This window comes from Lynx canadensis, chromosome X (genome assembly GCF_007474595.2).
Source record: "Lynx canadensis isolate LIC74 chromosome X, mLynCan4.pri.v2, whole genome shotgun sequence".
NCBI lineage: Eukaryota > Metazoa > Chordata > Mammalia > Carnivora > Felidae > Lynx > Lynx canadensis.
This window is the reverse complement of record NC_044321.2, coordinates 39409123-39434167: the sequence shown is the minus strand read 5'-3', so window position 1 is coordinate 39434167 and position 25045 is coordinate 39409123. Positions and strand designations below refer to the sequence as shown.

Sequence of the window (25045 nt, the reverse complement as noted above, 5' to 3'; positions counted from 1 at the left end):
TTCTTTCTTTCTTCTCTTTCTTTCTTTCTTCTTTCTTTTGTCTTTCTTCTTTCTTCTTTCTTTCTTTCTTTTTGCATGTGGATGTCTAGCTGCCTTGGCTCCATTTGTTGAAAAGACTATTCTGTCTCTCATTGCATTGTCTTGGCACTCTTGTCAAAAATCAATTAACCATGAGATCATACTTACCTGTGATTTCTGCCCTACAACTTAGAGTACGGACTGAGCTTTGAAATTTCCTAGTTTCACTCAATTCAGACTTCCATCGTATTTGACCTGACATGACCTTTTAAGTCTGCCACTACTGTACCATGCTGATCCTTTGTACCACCAAGCTCCGGGACCCCCCCCCCCCCCACCATTTACTCCTATCCATCCCCAAAGTTTTGTGTCCCTCTCTGGTGTGCATGTCGACAAAAGGAGCAGAGAGGTGGATGACCTCTGGTGGGGCATTTAAGGTTTACATATGCTTTTCAAGTATAGCAAATGGGTAGAGGGCTAAGCAGGAAATATTTATAGAATGAAAATAAAAAATACATATGCCATCAGTGATAATAATGGGAGACTTCACTAGCTTATGTTTAATAGTGGCTAGAAAAAAAATAGATGATCAACAAGGAAATGGAAGATACGAACAATACTATAGACGACCTAGAAAAGACATCTTCGGATCACTCCATGGAACAACGGTAGAATGCACATTCTTTTCAAGTGCACACAAAACACAATCCAAGGCAGACCATACGCAGAGCTGTATAACAAGACTCAATAAATTTCAAAGGATTTAAGCCATATGAAGTATGTTCTCTGACCACAAAGGAATGAAATGAGAAACCAACAACACAAATAATTTGTGAAAGTCACAAATACGAAGAAATCAAGTCATGTACTTTTAAATAGCCAATGGGTAAAAGAAGAAATCACAAAGGAAATCAGAAAATACTTTGAGCTGAATAAAAGTGAAGATAAAATATACCAAAACCTATTGGATGCAGTGAAAGCAGTGACTAAAGAGAAATTTATAGCTCTGAACACCTATATAAAAATGATCTCGCGATCAACAACCTAATCTCCCACCTTAAGGAACTAGAAAAAAAGGGAAACTAAACCCAAAGAAATCAGGAGGGAAATAATAAAGATCAGAGAAGACATTAATGAAATAGAGAATACAAAACCAATAGAGAAAATCAACAAAACCAAAAGTTGATTGTTAAAAAAGATCAATGAAATGGAGAAGGCTTTAGCCAAATCGACCAAGGTGAAAAGAGAGAAAACTCATATTGCTAAACCATGTATGAAAGAGGGAATGTTACCTCCAATCTTACAGAAGTCTTAAAAAACTAGAAATAGAAGGGAACTTCCTCTTTCTGATAAAAGGTATCTACAAAAAATTCACGGCTAACATCACACATAATACTGAATACTTTCTCCCGAAGATCAGAAACAAAATAAGGGTATCTATTCTAACTACTTCCTTCCAACATTGTACTGGAGGGTCTAGTCAGGGCGATTAGATAAGAAAAAGAAATAAAAAGTATCTAGGTTAGAAAGGAAGAAGTAAAACCATTTCTATTTTTACATGAACGGATCTTGTATATAGAATATTTTAAGGAATACATACACAGAAAAACTATTAGAATAAAGAAGTTCAGTAAGGTTGTCAGGTACAAGATCAATATACATCAATTAACTGTATTTTTCTAGGAAAGAAAAGAATATCAAAAAAAATAAAATACTTATGAATAAGTTTAACCAAAAAAGTGCAAAATGTATAGTCTGCAAGCTATAAAACAGGGTTGAAAGACAGGAAAGAAAATGTAAATAAGTAGAAAACCATACTGTGTTCATGATTCAAAAAGCCTAATATTGTTATATGGAGATACTCGCCACGTTGATCTATAGATTTAATGCAATCTCAGTGAAAATCCAAGCAGGCTTCTTTGCCAGCTAATCCTAAAGCTAATCCCCAAATTCATATGGAAATTCAAAGTTCTCATAATAGCCTAAATGATATTTAAAAAGAAGAGCAAAGTTGGAGGACGCGTTCTTTCTGATTTCAAAACTTACTACAAAGATACAGTAATAAAACCAGTGTAATGTTGGCATAAAGATAGACATATAGATCAATGGAATAGAATTGGAGTCCATAAATAAAGGCTCACACTTATAGTCAATTGATTTTATTTGTTATCTTTATTTTTAAAATGCTTATTTATTTATTTATTTATTTATTTTGAGAATGAGTATCTGTGTGAGAGAGCAGGCGAGGGGCAGAGACAGAAGGAGAGAGAGAGAATTCCAAGCAGGCTCTGTGTTGACGTGGGCCTCGATCTCAGAGTGATCATGACGTGAGCTGAAATCAAGAGTCAGATGCTTAACCAACTGGGCCACCCAGGTGCCCTATAGTCAATTGATTTTCAGGAAGAGTGCCAAGTTAATTCCATAGGGTAAGAATCGTCTTCAACAAATGGTTCTGGGACAACTGGATATCCACCTGGAAAAAAAAAGGGATTTACTACCTCATGCCGTATACAAAAAATAATTCAAAAGGTATCATTAACTTAAATATAAGAGCTACAATTAGAAAACGCTTAGAAGAAAATACAGGAGTAAATCTTCATGACTTGGGTTAGGCAAAGACTTCTTAGATGTGACACCAAAAGCATGAGAGCAAATCATATGTCTGTTAAGGGACTTGCCCCTAGAATCTATAAAATTCTAGAATATATGAAATATAAAATATAATTCAGTAATAAAAGGGCAAGTAACCCAGTTGAACCATGCACAAGGATCTGATTACACATTTCTCCAGGAAGATATACCAATGGCCAATCAACATAAGAAAAATGCCTGACATCATTCAGCTTCAGGGAAACGCAAGTCAACAGCACAATGAGCTACCAATTCACATCCATGGGGATGGCTAAAAGAAAACAGATGGGAGAGAGTAACTGTTGGTGAAGACGTGGGGAAATCAGAACCCTCATATACTGCTGGTGGGAATGTAAAATATTTCAACTGCTTTGGAAAATGTCTTGCAGTTTTTCCAGAGGTTAAACATAGGGTTACCACAGGCCCCAGCAATTCCACTCCATTTTTCCGTATGTATTTTCTTGAAAAAATATATAATGACTATTAGATCAATAAGTACATTATAAATATTGTCATTTTCCACAACAATCTCTTAAGGTGGGTACGGCCAGTATCCTTATATCACTGTGACAAGATTGAGATCCAAGGTTAAGTAACTTGCCTAAAGTCATACAACTGGTAAGTCGTGAGGCTAAAATTTGAACCGAGGTGTCTGACTCCAGACCCCATGCTTTTAACCATAAACTTCACTGCTTCCATATAAAAATAGGTATTTGAAATATGCGTATAATAAAAATCCACAGTCTTCTTGAAAGGCTTCTTGAAAAAATGTCCCTTGTACATGGTAATAAACCACCGGTTTTTAAAATTTTATCCTACGTGTCAGACACCTAAAAAAAAATTTTTTTTTTAATTGTGACATAAACACGTCGGCGTGGATGCTACTTTTGTCTCATTTTGTTAGAGTAGTTAAGCGATTTGCCCAAGATCACACAGCTAGTTAAGTGTCAGCGCTGGGATACAAACACAGCTAATCTGGCTCCAGTGTCCATGTTTTGAACCACTAGGAAATACGCCTCTCAATAAAATCTATTGGGCTTAGGGGAGCCCCAATAACTGCCACCCTTCTCTTCCGTCTGAGCTCGCAGGACGCACACTATGAGATAGAAACGCCAGCTTTGTTGTGGCTAACGCTGTTGGGAGAAATGAAACTTAGGTGGGCTATCTCCCTGTCCCAGGCCTCTCCCACGGAAACTCAAAGCTCTTTGCAGGCAGATACCAGGGAGAGGCCGAAACAGTCACAGCGGCCCAGGTCTCTCTCCCAACCTCACCCACTAGGTAAATCTGACCACGGGCTGGACAGAAGCCAAGGAGTGTGACCACAGGCCCTCAGGAGAGGTCAGAAATTGTAGACAAATTCTACAGTTTGTTCACATTGTAAACCAAGACGTCCTTTTACAAGTAGCGAGGCACGGCATCTGCAAAGCTTTCTCTACCCAGAAGGGAGGCAATACAGTGAAAAGAACCCCAGTTTAGGCATTAGGAGACCTGGTGGCCCGACCCAGCTCTGCCTGTATGACCGTGGGCGTTACAGGTCACTCCTCTGAGCCAGTAACTAATTACTCCATCCAAGATTCTGCCAATAACATACACTCTGCGAGAACAGTTTCAGAACAAAATAAAGCAAGACAAAACAAAACTGTCCACTTAGAGAAAAATTAAGACTGTTCTTTCTTTTAAAAAAATAATGTTTGTTTATTTGTTTTGAGAGAGAGACAGAGAGAGCATGAGTGAAGGAAGAGCAGAGTGGGGGTGGGGGGAGGGAGAGGGAGAATCCCAAGGAGGCTCCTTATTGTCAGCGTGGAGCCTGACGCGGGGCTCCATCTCACAAACTGTGAGATCATGACCTGAGCCGAATCATGACCTGATCGTGACCTGGGTCAGATGCTTAACTGACTGAGCCACCCAGGCGCCCCAAGAATCTTCCTTCCTAAGTGATTTCCTTCTTCTGGATTTATTTCTCTAAGCTTACCAATTCTGCCATTAGTTTCTATTATCAAATATTTTAAACAGAATTCACGGGGTCTTTGGTGGTTTTCCTTCCTTTCTCCACTTCCTTTCCTACATCTTGTTATTCTTCTTCCCATGCTTTCTACTTGAGGAAAGTGTTCACGTTGTCTTTTAGGTTTCCCTCATATTGATATATTCCAATCTCCTTCAACCTATACATTCTCCAATAAGCAACAAGGGGAGGAGGAGGGGGCGGGAAGGAAGGAAGGGAGAAAAAGAAAAGAAAAAATTTAAAGCTACTTTGCATTCTTTTAAAAAAAAAATGCTTTTTCTGGGGGCACCTGGGTGGCTCAGTCGATTAAGCGTCAGACTGTTGACTTTAGCTCAGGTCATGATCTCACGGTCCGTGAGTTCGAGCCCTGCATCAGGCAGGCTCTGTGCTGACAATGCAGAGCCTGCTTGGGATTCTCTCTTCCTCCCTCTCTCTCTCTTTGCTCCTCCCCTTCTTGCTCTCTCTCTCTCTCTCTCTCTCAAAATTAAAAAAAAATGCTTTCTCTTCATTTTTTAAGTATAAAGTAAATCACACTCATCATGTGTATATATTTGTCTAATTATGTATTCAAACCCTCTCTCTTGTCATCTAAACTATCAGCTCCATGAGGGCAAAAATTACAATGGTTTGTTCAGTTTTGCATACCTATACCTTGCCTGGTGTTGAGCATAAAAGTGAGTAGTTATAAACAAGTTCAGTAATCATTTTAAAGAAACCCAAAGTATATGGGATTTCTCATTACAAACAAGTGACGATCTTCATCAATTGTGAGAGAACGATCATTTCTCTCCCGTTTTCTTCTCAGTGAGCATGCAACGTCTTCCCTCTAGCCCTCATGTTGCAAGTTGACTCAATCAATCCAGTAAAATAACTGGCCGATTCAGCTACAAATTACAAAGCCATCGTCTAAATGTATTGATCATGAAATTGATTGACTAGAGTAGCGCCTAAGTTCATCAATAGTGCCACGGAACATAGCACAGGGCTTAATGAAAATGCTTTACCCAAGCGCAGTGACACAACCAGGTCTAGGTACACACTGCCAGCGAATCTGTCCTTTCGGGGGCGTCCGGAGACATTTGAAACGGAAGGAGCTATTTAGATCATCTTAACCTGATAAAGATGAAAAAGGTGCATCTTGTTGGTGTCCAGCTTTTCCAAGTCTTAGAGTTTATTCCTCTGAGATGTTCAACATTTGTTATACTTGAGAAATTACAAAAGGTAATTCATTGAAAGCTAAACGCTGTCATTGCCTCCTTTTTCTCTCCATACGTGTGTAAACTTCCCAAAAAGCTCTTGATACTCATTTTGGCAGTTAACAACAGGTAAGGGAACCTTTTTTTCCCCCCTAATTTTTTCTGGGAGCAAGTAGCAGTAATTCCTTCTGGAACCTCCCCTCTGGAAGCTCCCTAAGACTGGCAGTCGCGATGAGCTGAGATTTTCAGTCCTGCAGTATTTCCACATTTGTTCTATTTATAGGGCTGTTATTTTTTTTTAATTTTATTTTTTAATTTTTTGTGCTTGATGTATAGGAGAGAAGTTAAGTCTCTAACTAACCAAGACATTTCCTCCCCCCCCCCAAACTTCCAGCAAGTCCTTTGCATCATTTCTTCCCGTGCTGATCCTTCCTTTTGGAGTGCAAACAATGCCTTAGGTAATGCTGCAAATGTTTGGTTCAAGCTGAAGATCCCTTGGTTAAAGTCACATTTGCAGACCTTGAGGGTACTTCATACCAAACCAATGCATCTCAAAGACTTCCATAGGCCTCCCGGAAGCCCCTATACCAGTTTTTCACCAAGAAGGAGGAAAATGGGTGTGTGAGGAAGTGATAACAACTATGGTGGAAAGAAGAGGCAGAATGTGTGTGTGTGTGTGTGTGTGTACGTACATACTCGTGTACTTGGGTAGTAGGTGCCCAATAGGAGTCTGTTCTTTTTCTTCTTATTATTACTATCATCATCATTATTATTATTAGTCACATGTGAAAAAAATGTCTTCTTTCTAAAAGGATACAGATCACGCAGGTCAAGGGTAATATTGGCCCCACGCTTCAGTGACTGATAGGTCAACTCTTTAATCCATTGTTTTTTTCTGTGTCAATAGTGAAGTATCTGCCAACATAATGGGGAAAATGTCCAAGCAAACATGGTAAGAGCTCCTCATGACAGCTGAGGACATCTGGGTGTTCCATCAAAATTCGACCTCAAACTCTTGGAGTTTGACCTGAAAACAGAAAAATGCAAAGTTTAGATTATATGAATAACAGTATACTTGTTTCTAAAAAGTCCCAGGCGTAACAAACAATTGTTGCAAACATAGTCTAATCACTGGATTCTGTTGTATTTGTTCCTCATATGAGAGAACGATGTTTTAAGCAATAGTTGTTTTTTTTTTAAATGTTTCCTCATCGAAAAAGAAAGCCCAGAAATGGCTTATTTATTAGCTTTCAACCTACAGTGAAATCACAGCTGAAGGAAGGAAAAAAGACTAACTTTCTCTTCCATTAAAATGAGATGGGGGTGTCTGGGTGGCTCAGTTGGTTAAGGGTCTGACTTCGGCTCAGGTCATGATCTTGTGGTTTCATGGGTTCGAGCCCCACGTGGGGCTCTGTGCTGACAGCTCAGACCCTGGAGCCTGCTTCAGATTCTGTGTCTCCCTCTCTCTCTGCCCCTCCCCCGCTCATGCTCTGTCTCTGTCTCTCAAAAATAAAAAAAAAGTTTAAAGAAATGTAAAAAAATAAAATGAGATAAAAATAGTTAAATGATGAACACAAAACTTACTTATGTTTTAATTTTTCTCTCCCATTTTTATAACTGACTCATGCGAGTTCATTTTTATTTCAACTTCTAATTAAATGAAATAATGTAAATTTCAGTCATAATACAAGTGGGTAAAGCAAGAAAATAAGTAATTCATCTTTCCATGATTGGCTCTGTTACCAGATTAGAGTGGGTTCAAAAATATGTGTATTAACACTTGAATGATAATAGTAATGTATTATTATTATTATTTTATATTATATTTATATTTATATTATATTATTTTATTTATATTTATATTTATTATATACTATATATTATATTATGTTTATATTACTTTTTATATTTTATATTTATTTATATTATATTATTATATATTACATTATATTTTTATATTTTATATTTATTTATATTACATTTATATTATTAATAATAATATTATTAATATTCTATATTTATATAGTTCCTCACCTTGATAAAGAATATCTACAAAAAGTCTATAGCTAACACCATACTTAATGGTGAGAAACTAGAGGTATTTCCACTAGGATCAGGTACAATGCAAGGATGTCCCTCCCCATCAGTCCTTTTCAACATTATCCTGGAATTTTTAGTGAATACAATAAGACAAGAAAGGGAAATAAAGGGCATACAGATTGGGAAGGGAAAATAAAACTATCTTTGTTCACAGATGACATGATGGTCAATGTAGAAAATCCTAAAGAATCAACAAAAAACTCTTGGAATTAATAAATGATTCTAGCAAGTGGGAGGATACAAAGTTATTATACTGAAGCCAGTCATTTTCTTATATGCCAACAATGAACAAGTGAAACTTGAAACTAATATCACAATAGCAATATTAGCAGCCCCAAAATGAAATACATAGGTATGAATCCAAAACAATGTGTATAAGATCTATATGATGAAAACTACGAAACTTTGGTGAATGAAATCAATGAAGAACTAAATAAATGAAAAGACAGTCCATATTCATGGATAGGAAGACTCAATACTATGAAGATGTCAGTTCTTCCCAACTTGATCTATACAGTCAATAGAATCCCAGTAAAAATCCCAGCAAGTTATTTTGTGGCTATCAATGAACTGATTGTAAAGTTTATATGGAGAAGCAAAAGACCTAAAATACCCACTGAATACTGAAGAATAAAGTTGCAGGACTGCCACTACTCAACTTCAAAACTTACTATAAAACTACAGTAATCAAGACAGAGTGGTATTGGTGAAAGAAAATACAAATAGATCTATGGGACAGAATCAAAAAAGCCCAGGAATAGGGACATATAAATATGGTCAACTGATATTTGATAGAGAGCAGAGGCAATACAACGGAACAAAACTGGTCTTCAACAAATGGCGCTGGGGCAACAGCACATCCACATGTAAAACAATGAATCTAGACATAGTCTTTACGTCATTCACAACAATTAACTCAAAATGCATTGCAGAACTAAACGTAAAATATGAAGCTATCAAACTCCCAGAAGAGAAGACAAACCCTAAATGACTTTGGGTGTGGTGATGACTTCTTAGATATAACGCCAAAGACCACGATCCATGAAAGAAATCCTTGATAAGCTGAACTTTACTACAATTAAAAATTTCTGAGTGACAGCACCAAGATGGTGCCACAGGTTGTTCCTGACTTCTTTCCCTATCACTAGAAGAACAACTGACAGCTTTTTAAAAACAAGACACCACTCGGGGAATTATAGTACGTGGGGGGTGAGGTGAAGCACCTTCCCGTATCACAGACACCAAGGCAGACTGCATTCGAGGGGTAAAAGAAGAGGCTACACATTGGCCACATAACCCCTCCCCCAAACCAGTGCAGCACCATGCGGAGATGTCTCCTCTAAGCCTCCAGTCTCTGTAGGAAAAGAGAGCCCAGGTGGACAACTCATCCTCCCAGCGTTGTGAGTTACCCAGCAGTAGGCGCTACTCTGATCTTGCACCATGGGGATCTATGGGGCTCCACCACGGGGCATCTGAGAAAGGGGAACACAGAGATGGGGGGAAGGGGCTCATAACAACCAGCGCGTGGATCTTAGTAGACCGAGTTCATATCTGCAGTGCCCCGAGTAGTAATCCCAACCAATGGCATTGCTCCTCCGCAGAACCAAGGCAGAGACACGTTCTGACCAGGGGAAGTGATGGGGTGTGGATTTGCCTGATTTGGATCCTCACATGAAAACTTTTGCCAGCTCAGGAGCCCGACTTGTCCACATGCAAGCAAGAGGCTGAATCACAGTCCCACCTTCTGTGGAGAGTGTCTTCTGGTCCTATCTTGACCAGGAGGGCTGGTAACAACTCCTGGAAGCTGTGCAGCCCAGAGGCACTCGAGCCAAGAAGTGAGCGGGAAGAGCTGGTAGTTTCTAGAAGGAATCGGCCTTGTTCGATTAAGAAACTTGGAGTGCGGGTCAGCTTGAGTTGAGACAACAAAGAGCTTTACCAGCCTTAGAATGACTTCTCCCACTACACCTGGGCAGGGAATCTAATTTATAGCCTTGCTCATCACTGAATAGAGCCTTCAGCCTGCCTGGCCAGGGAACCTAACTAGAGCATATGGAAAGCTGCATGGTCCATTCAACAGGCCTCTGTACAGTGGCACTTAAACGGAGAGCACATCCCATGGCTTCCTCCACCTGCAGAGCAAAACTGGCGACTTCACTTCACCAGGGAATATAGTACACTCTCTGGCCTGATTTGGGTCCCCAAACAATGAGCTGTACAGACCCTAAGTCTTATCCTACTGCCCCGCCCAGATAAGGAGGCTAGTTCATAGCCCCATCTATTATCAAATATAGTACCCAGCCCCAATCATCGAGTAAGCTTTACTGGAGAAACCAGGCAACTTCAGAGCTAATCCTATATCTTCACTTGGTTAGGGAGCCTAGCCAGCTGTCCTATCTAACTGTTCTCAGCAAGTGGCGCACACCCCATTTCTGTCCTTAGAGCTCAAACACTCGTCTTGCCCCCAAATAGGCCATAATACCAGTCCCGACCTGCCCAAGGACATTACCAGAAGACACATCCAGAAACCCAAACTGAACTAACTGGTGAACTGTCTCTTTCCAGGCAAACCGTTAAAGTCTGAAAGAGGAATCTGATTACCCAAGTGCACAGATACCAATGTAAGGAATCAAGGATCATGAAAAATCAGGTAAATATGACACCACCAAAGGAAATTAATAAAGCTCCAATAACTGATCCTAAAGAAATGGAAGTCTATGAGCTCTCAGACAGAGAATTCAGAATAATTCTCTTAAGGAAGTTTAGGGAACTACAAGAAAAAACAAACAGGTAACTGAACAAAATTAAGAAAACAATGCATGAACAGAATGAGAAGTTTGACAAGGAAAAAGCAAGCCACCAAAAAAACCCATAGAAAAGTTTAAAAATGTAATAACTGAACTGAAAAATTCTATAGAAAGTTTCAAAAGTAGACTCAATCATGTAGAGGACTCAGCAACCTGGAAGATAAGACGCTGGAAATTACCCAGTCAGAAGAGCAAAAAAGAATAAAAGACTGAAAAAGAGTGAAAATACCCTATGAGAATTATGGATCAATGTGAAAAGAAACAATATTTGCATTATGGGAATTCCAGAAGGCGAAGAGAAAGAGAACAGGACAAAAAGTATATTTAAAGGAATAATGACTGAAAACGTCTTGAATCAGTGGAGAAAATGGGCATACAGATGCATGAGGCCCAAAGGACCCCAAATAGGTTGAACCTGAATAGGGCTGCCCCATGACACACTATAATTAAATTATCAAAAGCCAAACACAAAGAAAGAATTTTAAAAGCAGCAAGAAAAAGAGAAGTTACATACAAGGGAGCCCCCATAAGACTATTGGTGGATTTCTTAACAGAAAATCTTCAGGCCTTTTCCCAACAGAAACCCTTCAGGCTAGGAGAGAATGCAATGACATATTCAAAATATTCAAAGAAAATAGCTGTGAGCCAGGAATTCTATACCTGGTGAAGCTGTCCTCCAGAAGCAAGGAAAGGATAAAGACTTTCTCAAACAAAGAAAAGGTAAGAGAGTTCATTACCATCCGACCTGCCTTGCAAAGAAAGATGAAGGGAATTTGGTAGAAGTAAAAGAATGCTAATTGACGTCACAAAAACATTAAAAGGTAGTTAATCTCACTGGTAATGGTAAATATATAGTCATAGTCAGATTAGCAATATGGTCATAGTGGGACATAATTCACTTGCGACTCTAGTTTGAAAGTTAAAAAAATGAATGTAATAAAAATAACCATCGTTACAATAATCTATCATTAGTTACACAATATAAAAAACACATAGATTGTAACTGCAATAACCTAAAATGCGAGGAGGAGACATAAAAGTATAAAGCTTATGAATTCTTTTGAAGTTAAGTAGTTATCAGTTTAATAGGGTGTTCAAGTTTAAGATATTTTGTTAGCCTCACTGTAACCACAAGGGAAAATCCTGTAGTAATTGCACAAAAGGATACAATAAAGAACACAATAAACACAACAAAAGAATACAATAAAGCATACTGATACCAAAAGACATCAAAACAAAAAATCGACACCACGATAAGAAACAAGAAACAACAGGTTTACAAAACAACCAGAAAACAACTAACAACATGGCAATAGTAAGTCCTTATTTATCGATAATTACTTTAAAAGTAAATGAATTAAATTCTCCAATTAAAAGACATAGAATGGGCAAATGAATAAAGAAGCAAGATTCAACAATATGCTGCCTGCAAGAGACCCACTTTAGCCGAGGACACACACATAGATGAAGAGTGAAAGGATGAAAAAGACATTTCAAGCAAATGGTAACCTCCTCCCACGCCCCTCCCCCCAAAAGCAGAAGTAGGCTATACTTACATCAGACAAAACAGACTTTAGGTTAAAAATAGTGAAAAGAGACAAAAAAGATCATTATATAATGACAAAGGGCCACTATATCAAGAAAACATACCAATTATAAGTATTTATGCACTTAACTGAGAAGCACCTAAATATTTAAACAAAAACTGGCAGAGCTAAAAGGAGAAAATAAACAGTAGTACAGTAATAGCTGGAGGCTTTAATGCACCACTCTCAACAATAGATAGATCATCCAGGCAGATAATAAGGAAACAGCAGATTTGAACAACACTACAGACCAAAAGGACCTAATAGATATACACAGAACATTTTAGTCAACAGCAGCAGAATAGACCTTCTTCTCAAGTGCACACAGAACATTTGATAGGATAGACCATATGTTAGACCACAAAACAAGTCTTAGCAAACTCAAGACTGAAATCACATCTAATATCTTCCCTGAGCAACATGGCGTGAAATCAATATCAAGAGGAAAACTGGAAAATTCACAACACATAGAAATTAAACAATGCTCTCCTGAACGAAGACGAAATTAGAGTGGAAATGCAAGTTTCTTGAGACAAATGAAAATGGAAACATAACATACTAGAACTTGTGGGATGCAACAAACGCAGTTCTAAGAGGGAAGTTGATAGCAATAAATGCTTACGTTAAGAAGCAAGAAAGATCCTAAATAAGTAACCTAACTCTATGCCTTAATGAACTAGAAAAAGAACAAACTGAGGCCAAAGCTAGCGGAAGAAAGGGAATAATAAAGATTAGGGAGGAAATAAATGAAAGAGAGAGCAGAGAAACAATAGAAAAGACTAACCAAACCAAAAGGTGGCTCTTTAAAAAGATCAACAAAATTGACAAACCTTTAGTTAGGCTAAGTTAGCATAAAAGAGAAAGACCCAAACCAACAAGGTTATAAATGAAAAAGGAGACATTACAACTGATATCACAGAAATTTAAAGGATCATAGGAGGTTGTTCCGAGAAACTCTCCACCAAAAAACTGGACCACCAAAAGAAGTGAAAGTAACCGTAACAACATACAACTTACCAAGACTGAATCATGAAGAAATAGAAAATCCAAATCAATCAATTACCAGTAAGGAGATTGGATCCATCATCAAAAATCTCCCAGTGAAGAAAATCCTAGGACCAGATGGTTTCACTGGTGAATTTTACCAAACATTTAAAAAAGAACACCAGGTCTTCTCAAACCCTTCCAAAGGAAAAAAAAAAATCAAAGAGAAGGGAACATTCCTAACCTCATTTTAGGAGGCCAGGATTATCCTGATACAAAACCCAGAAAAGGACACTACTAGAAAAGAAAACTACAGGTCAATATCACTGATGAATATAGACACAAAACTTCTCAATAAAATACAAGCATATCGAATTTAGCAGCACATAAAAAGGATCATCAAACACCATGATGAGTGAAATTTATCCCTGGGATGCCAAAGATGGTTCAGCATATGCAAATAAGTCCGAATGATACATCGCATAAATAGAATGAAAGAAAAGAATTATATGATCATCTCAATAGATGCGGAAAAAGTATTTGACAAAATTCAAAATCCATTCTTGGTAAAAACTCTTAGCAATTTAGGTACAGAAGGAACATATCTTAAAACATAAAGGCCATGTATGAAAAGTCCACGGCTAACAACATACTCAATAGCAAAAGGTCCAAAGCTTTTCCTCTAAGAAGATGAACAAGACACGCGTGCCCATTCTCACCACTGTTATTCAATACAGTACTAATAGCCTGGAACAATGAGGCAAGGGAAAGAAACAAAGGGTACTAGAATTAGGAAAGAGGAAGTAAAGTTGTCTGTTTGCAGATGATATGATTTGACATATAGAGAATCCTACTAGGAAACTGTTAGATCCATTCAATACAATTGCAGGATACAAAATCAACAAACAAAAATCAGTCGCATTTCTATTCGTTAATAACGTATTATCTGAAAAAGTAGCAAAGGAATCAGTCCCATTTATAGCAGCATCAAAAAGAATAAAATGCTTAGGTGTAAATTTAAGGAGGTGAAAGATCTCCCCTCTGAAAACTGTAAGACACTGATTAAAGAAATTGAAGACACAAATAAATGGAAAAATACCTTGTGTTCATGAATGGAAAGAATTAATATTGTTAAAATGTCAATACTACCGAAAGCCATCTATGCATCCAATGCAATTTCTATCAAGATTCCAATGGCATTTTTTACAAATGTAGAAAAAACAATTCTAAAATTTACATGACATCACAAAAGACCCTGAATATTCAAAGAAATACTGAGAAAGAACAAAGCAGTAGGCACCGCACTTTCCGATTTCAAGCTATACTGTAAAGTTATAATCAAAGCAGTATGGTACTGGCATAAAACCAAAGAGACCGGTGGAACAGAATAAAGAGTCCAGAAATAAGCCCAAGGATATACAGTCAACTAATAGCTGACTAGGGAGCCAAGAATTCTCAATGGAGAAAAATAGTCTTTTCAGGAAAAGGTGCTGGGATAATTGGATATTCACATGTAAAAGAATGAAACACTCACAAAAAATAACACGAAAATGGATTAAGAACTTAAATGTAAGACCTGAAACTATGAAACTCCTAGAAGAAAACACAGGAATACACCTCCTTGTCGTGGATCTTAGTAATGATTTTTTGGATATGACGCCTAAAACACAAGCAACAGAAGCAAAAATAAGTAAGTGTGACAACCTCAAACTAAAAACTACACAGCACAAGAAACCATCAACAAAGGGAAAAGACAACCTACAAAATGGGAAAAGTATATGCAAACCATGTATCTGATAAGGGGTTAATATCCAAAATATATAACAAACTCAGACTCATTGTGGTTCTGATTTGCATTTCCCTGATGATGAGTGAGGCTGAGCATCTTTTTATATGTCTGTTGGCCATCTGTGTGTCTTCTTTGGAAAAATGTCTAGTTGGGGCCTCTGCCCATTTTTAATTGCATTATTTGGTTTATTTTTGGTATTGAGTTGCATCAGTTCTTTATATATTTTGAATAGTAACCCCTTATAGATATGTCCTTTGCAAACATCTTTTCCCATTCAGTAGGTTGTCTCTTTTGTTTTGTTGATGGTTTCCTTCATTGTGCAAAAGCTTTTTATTTTAATGTGGTTCCAATTGTTGACTTTTGCTTTTGTTTCCCTTGCCGTAGGAGACATATCTGGAAAACATGTTGCTATGGCGATGTCAAAGGAATTATTGCCTGTTCTCTCTTCGAGGAAATTTATGGTTTCAGGTCTCACATTTAGATATTTAACCCATTCTGAGTTTATTTTTGTGTACAGTATAAGAAAGTGGTTCTTCTGCTTGTAGCTGTCCAGTTTTCCCAGCACCACTTATTGAAGAGACTTAGCGACCATTTACAGATTCATTGACCATAAATGCATGGGTTTTATTTCTGGGCTCTCTATTCTGTTCCATCGATCCACGTGTCTATTTTATGCAATGGAATATTACTCAGCCATAAAAAAACAATGAGATCTTGCCATGTGCAATAATCTGGACGGACCTAGAGGTCAGTGAAATAAGTACAGAGAAAGACAAATACGATATGGTTTCACTTGCATGTAGAATGTAAGAAAGAACAAATGAATACACAAAACGCAGAATCAGACCTATACATGTAGAAAACAAACTGGTGACTGCCACAAGGGGGGGTGAGGGGTGGGCAAAATGGGTGAAGAAGTAGGAGATAAGGCTTCCAGTTATGAAATAAATAAGTCATAGGAATAAAAGGCACAGCCCGAGGAATAGAGTCAGTGGTACTGTAATAATGTTGCATGGTGACAGATGGTCACTATGCTTGTGGTGAGCACAGCATAACGTATAGAGTTGTTTAACATCACGTTGTATACCTGCAATGAATGTAACATTGTATGTCGATTCAAATTTAAAAAGGAACTCAAAAAAAAAGAACTCAGACAACTTGCTAGCAAATAATAAAATAATAGTGATAACAACAACCCGATGCAAAAAATGGGCCAGAGACCCAAACAGACGTTTGTCCAAAGAAGATACACGAAAAGCCAAAGGTACATGAAAAGATGCTCGACATCACCAGTCCTTAGGGAAATTCACACGAACAGCACCATGAGAAATCATCTCGCGCCAGTTACAACGGCCATCATCGAAAAGATTGGAGGTAATCAATGTTGACATGGATGTGGAGAAAAGGGAGCCCTTGCGAACTGTTGGTGGGAATGCAAATTGGTGAAGCCATTACGGAAAACAGTATGGAGAATCATCAAAACATGAAAAATAGAACTACCATATGATTCAGCAATTTCACCTCTGGGACTATATCCAAAAGAAATGAAGGCATTAACTCAGAAAGGTATCTGCACCCCTCTGTCCATCACAGCATTATTTACAATAACCAGGACATGGATGGATGAACGGATGAAGAAGTTGTGGTATATGCATACAGTGGAATATTATTCAGCCATAAAAATGAGAAAAATCCTACCGTTTGCAGCAACATGGATGGACCTTGAAGGCATTATGCTAAGGGAGATAGGTTAGACAGAGAAAGACAAATCATGTATGATCTCACTTGCATGTGGAAAAAACCAAATACACAAACTCATAGAAAAAGAGATGAGAATTGTAGTTACCAGAGGCAGAGGGTGGGGGGAAGTGAAGGAAGGTGGTCAAAGGGTACAAACTTCCGGTTATAAGATAAATACTAGGGAGGGTCACCTGGGTGGCTCAGTTGTTTGAGCGTCTGACTTCAGCTCAGGTCATGATCTCACAGTTTGTGGGTTGGAGCCCTGTGTGGGGCTCTGTGCTGACAGCTCGGCGCCTGGAGCCTGCTTCGGATTCTGTGTCTCCCTCTCTCTCTCTGCCCCTCCCCCGCTCACACTCTGTCTCTCTCTGTCTCTCAAAAGTAAATAAACATTACAAAAATTTTTTAAAAGTAAGTACTGGGGATGTAACATACAGCGTGACGACTGTAGCCAACCCTACTGTGTGATATACTGGACAGTTGTTACGAGAGTAAATCCTAAGAGTTTTCATCACAGGGAGAAACTATTTTCCTTTTTTTCCTTTTTATTGCATGTAGGTTAGAAGATGGATGTTAGCTGAAGCTATCACGGTAATCATTTCACAACGTATGTAAATCAAATCATCATATTGTATATCTGAACCTTAAGCAGCAATTTATGTCGATTGTTTCTCAACAAAACTGGAAAGAAAAGATACTTGTAGTAACATGTTTATAACAAGCTACGTACAAACTTCATCAACAGCAGTGTTATGTCAGTGAATGGAAGAGATCCACATTCTGTAATGCGTGTAGAGAAGTGTCTAAAAACACTTGTAATAGGGATGTTTCTAACAAGCTACCTGAAAGCTGCCTTCAGAACAGTGTTATTTCAGAGACGGGAACTCATACTCATTCCTTAATGTATGTAGTGAAGTGTAAAAATCTATCTTATTGAAGATTTTTAAGCGCCCACAGTTTTAAGCTGTGCTCGGCACAGTGTTATTTCAGTGAATGGAAGTGATCCCCACTCAGTGATGCAGGCAGTGAAGCGTTAAACAACACTTGAGATGAACATGTTTTTAACAAGCTAAAAACAAAAAAATAAAAAATAAATAAAAACTCTCTGCTCTGCCAAAGACAATGTCAAGACAATGAGAAGATCAGCCACAATGTGTGTGTGTGTGTGTGTGTGTGTGGGCGGGGGGGTAGAATATAATTTATATTTGAGAGAGAGCACAAGTGGGGTAGGGTTAGAGAGACAGAGGCACAGAATCCAAAGCAGGCTCCGGGCTCTGAGCTGTCAGCACAGAGCCCAACGCGGGGCTCGAACCCCAATCCGTGAGATCATGAACTGAGCCGAAGTCGGGTGCTCAACCGACTGAGCCACCCAGGTGCCCCCCAGGAGAAAATATTTTTAAAAAAACACTTCTGATAAAGGGCTATTATCCAAAATGTACAACGATCTCTTAAAACTCAACAATAGGGGCGCCTGGGTGACTCAGTTGGTTAAGCATCTGACTTCCGCCCAGGTCATGATCTCGAGGTTCAAGCCCTACGTCGGGCTCCTCTCTGACAGTGCAGAGCCTGCTTGGGATTCTGTCTCTCCCTCTCTCTCTGCCCCGGTCCTGCTTTCGCTCTCTCTCTCTCTCTCAAAATAAGTAAATAAAGTTAAAAAAAAAACAAACCCTCAACTATAAAAACAGACAATTAAAAAACGGGTAAAAGATTTTTATGGACACATTTTTATGGTCAAAAAGCAGTTGCAGAGAGCAGGCAAGCATATGGAAATATACCCCACATCCTATATCATCAGGGACATGTAAATTAAAACAATTGTGCTACTCCTGCATGCCTTTAAGAATGTAAAAAATCTGGAACACTGATCACTAAATGCTAGTGAGGAGGTAGAACAGTAGGGAACACTTACTCATTGCTGATGAGAATACACAGTGGTACCGCCATTTTGGAAGACACTTTGGCAGCGCTTTATCAAAGCGAAATATTCTTTTACTATACGAGCCAGCAACTGTACTCCTTGATGCTTACCCGAAGGAGTTAAAAACTCATGTTCTCACAAAAACCGGCACACAGACGTTCACAGCGGCTTTATTCACAGTTGCCAAACTTTGGGGACACCCAGGATGCCCTTCGGTAGGTGAACGGATAAATAATCCGTGGCACATTCAGACAATGGAATATTAGGGCTAAAAAAGAAATGAGCTCTCAAGCCGTGAAAACACATGGAAGGACCTTCAGTGCACGTTACTAAGTGGGAGAAGCCAAACTGAAAAGGCTGCCTAACGTATGGTTCCAACTGCATGACCTTCTGGAAAAGGCGAAACTACGGAGACAATCTAGAGATCGGTGATTGCCAGGCTTTAGGGGTGAGATAGCGTTAAATATACTCTGTGTGGTACTGTAATAATGGATAGATGTCATCATACGTTTGTCCAAACCCATACAATGTACAGCACCAGGAGTGAACCGGAAAGTAAACAATGGGCTTGTAGTGATGACGGTGCCTCCATGTAGGTTCCTCAGTTGTAACAAATGCATCATTCTGGTGGGGGATGCTGGTAATGGGGGAGGCTGTGGGTGTATGGAGGCAGGGAAGGGGGTACATGGGAAATCTCTGTGATGCCACCTCAATGTTTCTATGAACCTAAAACTGCTTTAAAATTTGATTTAAAGAAGATTTAGGGGCGCCTGGGTGGCTCCAGCGGTCGAACGTCCGACTTCGACTCAGGTCACGGTCTCGCGCTTCGTGAGTTCGAGCCCCGCGTCGGGCTCTGTGCTGATGGCTCGGAGCCTGGAGCCCGCTTCGGATTCTGTGTCCCCCTTTCTCTCTGCCCCTGCCCTCTCTCTCTCTCTCTCTCTCTCAAAAATACATAAAATGTTTAAAAAAAATCCTTTTTAAAATTTAAAAAACATTTTTGTCAGTCATTACGCTTCTCCACTCAGTGATGATCCTGTGGCAGGCGGCCCTCACCTCCTGACTCTCCCAGAGCTACCCACCAGCTCTTCCCAGCCCCAATCAGATCCTTTCGCACCATTTCTCTCCCGTTGTGCGTGTGCGCCTACGTGCGCGTGCACGCATGCACGCTCTTGCGCAACGGAAGTAGAGGATTGCTGGCTACGAGAGGCGCCTTTCCTTTTCTCCTGTTGCCTGAACACCTGGCACGGCCATAGACGTCAACCAGGCCCCGTGGAGATGCTGCCGCGCCCTGGCACCAACACGCACCCGAACCCTCACCAGCACGCACCCAAATCACTTGGGGGCTCCGGTTGAAGTGACGGCGGTACCAGATCTGGAGCCCGGGAATCTGTATTTCAGCCAGATTCCCCAGGGGCGTTGAATGCGCGTGGACGCTTGGAAGTGGATGTTTCAAACGTGGTATGTTGCTCATAGTCAATTTTCAACAGTACGCGTTGCCCGAAGGAGTATATCGTTAGTATTTCAAACTTGATGTGTGGCGGTATTATTCTTTGAGAATATGCTTTGGAAAAGGATAACGAGTGAATGCGTTTAGGCTTTTAGACAAGCTCGAAAGGCAACATTCCGTAAGTTAATAGTCCTTTAAACAGACTTAATGGAAAATGCATCGCGTCTTGCTATGGACTGACTTGTGTACCCCCCAGTTCCTGTGTTGCAGCCCTCCACCCTCAGTGTTGGGGTGTGGGAAGTGGAGACTTTGGAAGATAATTAGGGTTAGATGAGATCATGACGGTGGGGCCCTCCCGATGGGGTTAGTATTCTTATAAGAGGAGACGACAGAGAACTTGCCTTCTCTCTCTCCGCCAAAGGAAGACAAGCCAGCAGTCCAAGCAAGAAGGCAGTCATCTGTAAGCCAGCTAAAGGGGCCTCACTAGAACCCGAGCATGCTGGCACCTTGATCTTGAATGCTCCACATCCAGAATTGTGAGAAAATCAGTTTTTGTTGTTTAAGCTACCCCGTCTATTGTATTTTGTTATGGTCGCCTGAGCAGTCTAAAGCCATCCATCGTCAATGTCAGATTTGACTCTCTCCTTGACTTCTGAGTCTCTCACTTCAATTATCCACCTCTCGAACCCTTTACTTCAGGAGATTGCACCACACCACATATCCTAGATCACTTCCGGGTTGTCTGGAACTCTGAAGTTGTGTCTAACAAACTCGGATTTATCATATTTTATTTCATCCACTTATCCTGTGATCCGTTCATTTTGAGACAATTTATTGAGGGCTTGCTATGGGCTGGGCCCCAACTTAAGTGGTGGTAAACAGAGGTGAATCAGATGTATGTGCTCCCTGCCTTTAGGGAGCTCCCGGCCCCATCAGGAGCCAGTAAGGTAATACACAGATATGTAATCATAAATCATGAAATAGGAAGAAGGAAAGCAGGAAGGCCTCACTGTGACACTGATATTTTAGCTCGTTTCTAAAGGATGAGTGCATGACATTTTCTAGAGGAGAAATGACTTTGAACTGAAAGACACCTCGGCGGAATGCTTATCATGTACCATCTAGATCCCCTTTCACTGAAGGACTTATTGTCCCAACTTCTGGGAGTGCTAAGGGCAGACAAGCTCTCTCTAAAAAACATCCTGCACAGGGGCGCCTGGGTGGCTCAGTCGGTTGAGCGTCTGACTTCGGCTCAGGTCATGATCTCGCGGTCCGTGGGTTCGAGCCCCGCGTCGAGCCCCGGGTCGGGCTCCGTGCTGACAGCTCAGAGCCTGGATGGAGCCTGCTTCAGATTCTGTGTCTCCCTCTCCCTCCGCCCCTCCCCCACTCATGCTCTGTCTCTCTGTCTCTCAAAAATTGAATACACTTAAAAAAAAAAGATCCTGCCCAGTAAACTCCATCTCACGGTCTGCTTCCTGGGCAGCTCAAACTACCATACCCGTGTGTGATTTTTTAATTCTAGTGTACTGGAGACCTCTGAAAAATCTTTAAATAAGGCCTACTCCAATACCTCCTTCCAATCATTAAAAAACATCAGAAAAACCGAAACCAGGGGACATCTGACCGAAATAACTATTACTCTTCAAATGTGTCAAGGTTATGAAAGAGAAGGAAGGAGTGAAGAACTTTTATAGATGGGGGGAGATTAAGCAGAACCAGCAACCAAATGCAATGTGAGATCCTGCATAGGATCCTGAAAGAGAAAGAAAAAAAAAAAAGACAGTGGGAAAACTACTAAAATTAGAATAAAGCATGTAGTTTAGTTAGTATTATTGTGCCTATGCGAATTTCCTGGTTTTAATAAGTGTGCCGTGGTTATATAAGATGCGAACGTTATGGAAACTTGATTGAGGGATACGAGGAACTCTCTTGTACTACTTATACACCTTTCCAATAAGCCTAAATTAGTTACACTTAAAAAACATAAAACAAATGTTATCCAGGCCGCTGTGTGGAGAATGGGTTGCAGGGAAAGCAAAAGTGAGAGAAGACAGACCCGTTGATAGAGTATCATAACGGTAGTAGTAACAGACAGTAGTAACAGTAGGTGTTAACTTTGACCATAGCAGCTAGTGGAGGGGGATTTAAGGCGGAAAAAAGAAGCCAACCGTGTCAACCACACCGCATCTTTTCTGCCGCAGACTTCTAGTCTGAAGCAAGTACAGAGTGAGAGAGAAATGTAGTTTAATGCTACATCAAGCTTGGAGTTTTGACTCAACCGGGACTGAACAATCTAATTTCTCAATCTAGACTGCCCCATAGAGCATCTTGAGGTCTGTCCAGTCATGGTCAAGAGTCTTAGGCTGCTGGAAGTTTTCAAGCCTAGGAAGTAGGGACAAGGCTGTCAAGACAATTCCGTGAAGGTTTCAGATGGAACGTATTACGCGTATAAAGGACATATTTAACGCACACACATAGCTAAATGATAATTACAAAATAAACTTCTGTTTACCTACTGCCTAGCTTGGTTCTCAACCCTTGTTGCCTACCAGAATCAAGTGGAGAGCTAATAGAGAAGAAAGAGGTTCAAGTTCATGGAAGCAGGATAGGGCTCAGCCTTTGACCGAGTTTTCCCCCTGATTTTGACGCAGATCAAAGTTTAAGAACTGCTGAGCTAGAATATTACCAATACTTTTGAAGGCTTCTGTATACCTCTCCCTAGTCACATCCCACTCCTTCCAGATTCAACTATTGTCTTCAAGCTTTGTTAACCATTCCCTCATTGTTCACTATTGGTTTTTCATTTGCACTCATTCAGGTATCCCTAAAAATATTTTGCTCAGGGTTGCTCAGTCGGTTAAGCGTCCGACTCTTGATTTCAACTCCGGTCATGATCTCACGGTCGTGTGATCGAGCCCCGCCTTGGTCTCTGCGCTGACAGTGCAGAGCCCGTTTGGGATTCTCTCTTTCTCTCTCTCTGCCCCTCCCCTGCTCACTTAGTTTTGCCCATTTTCAAGCTTTATTTAGTGATAAGCACAGTATATGTTTTCTTCTGTGACTTGCTTTTTATTTGTCACATTATGTTCTTGAAATTCATCCATTTTGACGCACGTAGCTACCATTTGTTTGTGGTCATTGGTGCATAGTATTCCATTGTATAAATATGTCACAATTAATTATCCATTGTCCTGATGTTGAATATTTAAGTTGTCTTAAGTAACTACATATTGAGAACTTCGCTGGCTGCTTGGGAAGTGTTAGGACCTAATGAAGGGTAGCATCTCTGCCCTCCGTCACTCCCTTGCTGTCCTCTCCTCATCCACATTTTTGGTCCCCAACTGCCACCAAGGAATGACAAGGAGCCCCTTTCACCCAAGGGCTAATGGAAGCTGAATAGAGAACCTGAACTATTATCCTCACTCACCGGAATGGTATCAGAAAATACATGTTTATTTTCATTCGAGCACTTCCCACTGATGCTAGACTATGTATTTATCTCTTTTATCTGTCCCCAACACTAGAATGTAAACTCTATGAAGCGTAAGAACTTTATATTGCTTATTGGTGAATTCTTAGATCCTACAGTTTGCCTGGGGAAAATCACCCTAAATCTGTGTTTATTGAATGAATGGATGGATGGATGAATGAATAAGATAATATCATTTAATTTTTATTAGGTGTCTATAAGCCACCTATTGTGCATAGAATATTCTTTGAAAGGTCTTTAAATGTAAATGTAAGTTTTGCGAGTTATGGAATGGCCCAGATTTCGTACAAGCGTGCAACAGGTTTATTCTACTTTACTCTTTGACTTCCACCAGTGGCTCTGCTAAGGAAAGGGTGGAGAAAAGAGAGCTTGGATTGGTGTTGTCGATGTTTCTCTTGACTGTTGGATGCCTTCCATGAAGTGCATTGGTGGAAGCTACCTCACTATACCTTTCTGTTACCTTTAAGCTTTCTGGCAGACCTCTGTTAATAATACCTCTCATCTTCTACTTCTAGGGGGCTTCCCATAATCTCTATTCTTGTGGGGTCTTTTTTTTTTTTTACCCCAGCAGGTAGCTTTTTTGGGTGGAGTCCTTTCAAGGATTCCCTTCATGGCAAGGACTTGACTTTGCTCGCCCAAAGGTGGCAGTACGGTTTGACCCAGTACTGATGCTCCTCTCCATGCCATGCCCTCATGATCTACTCTACCAGGATCGATATCAGTTATCTACTGTTGCATACAGACTTAGTGGGTTAAAACACTCCAAATCTTAGTAGATGGAAACAACAACCACTTTATTTGCTCAAAATTCTGTGGGTCAGTAATTTGGAAGAGGCTCAGATCGATGGTTTTTCTACTGGTTCGCCTTGGGGTAATACATAAAGCTGAAGATCACATTAGTGGCCATCTAGCCTCATATATATATTCTGAAGATTGGAGATGGGGTGAGTAACTGAAGGACCAGTTAGCCTACATCTTAGCAAACCTTGGGGGACTGTGCCTAATGGAGGCCTTGTACTCAACTTTGGACAAAATCATTCCATACCTTTTCATGTAACCTGTTACCCAAACTTTTCCTGGGCTGGATACATATATATGATTTATCTCTATATAAATAATCCATACTGAAGGATGTGCAGTCCTCCCATCCTAGAGATCCTAAATCTTATCCTTGAAATAAGCGAGAGCATCAGAGAGCCGTAAATCTACATGTTGGCGCTCTGCCGTTGGCCTACACAGACGCATGTGTGATTTAAAAAAAAAAAAAACAAATTAAAGCGAAGAGTTAACCATTCTATTTCCTCTCAGAACACTGCTTCACCCACAGGAAATGATGCCCCTGGTGC

General features: G+C 39.9%; 1 pseudogene; it reads right to left on the bottom strand.

Annotated features, from left to right (window-relative positions):
• The window catches only part of LOC115506759, a 21570-nt pseudogene extending 1334 nt beyond the window's left edge, over positions 1-20236 (bottom strand).
• Positions 20237-25045: the final 4809 nt, after the last annotated feature.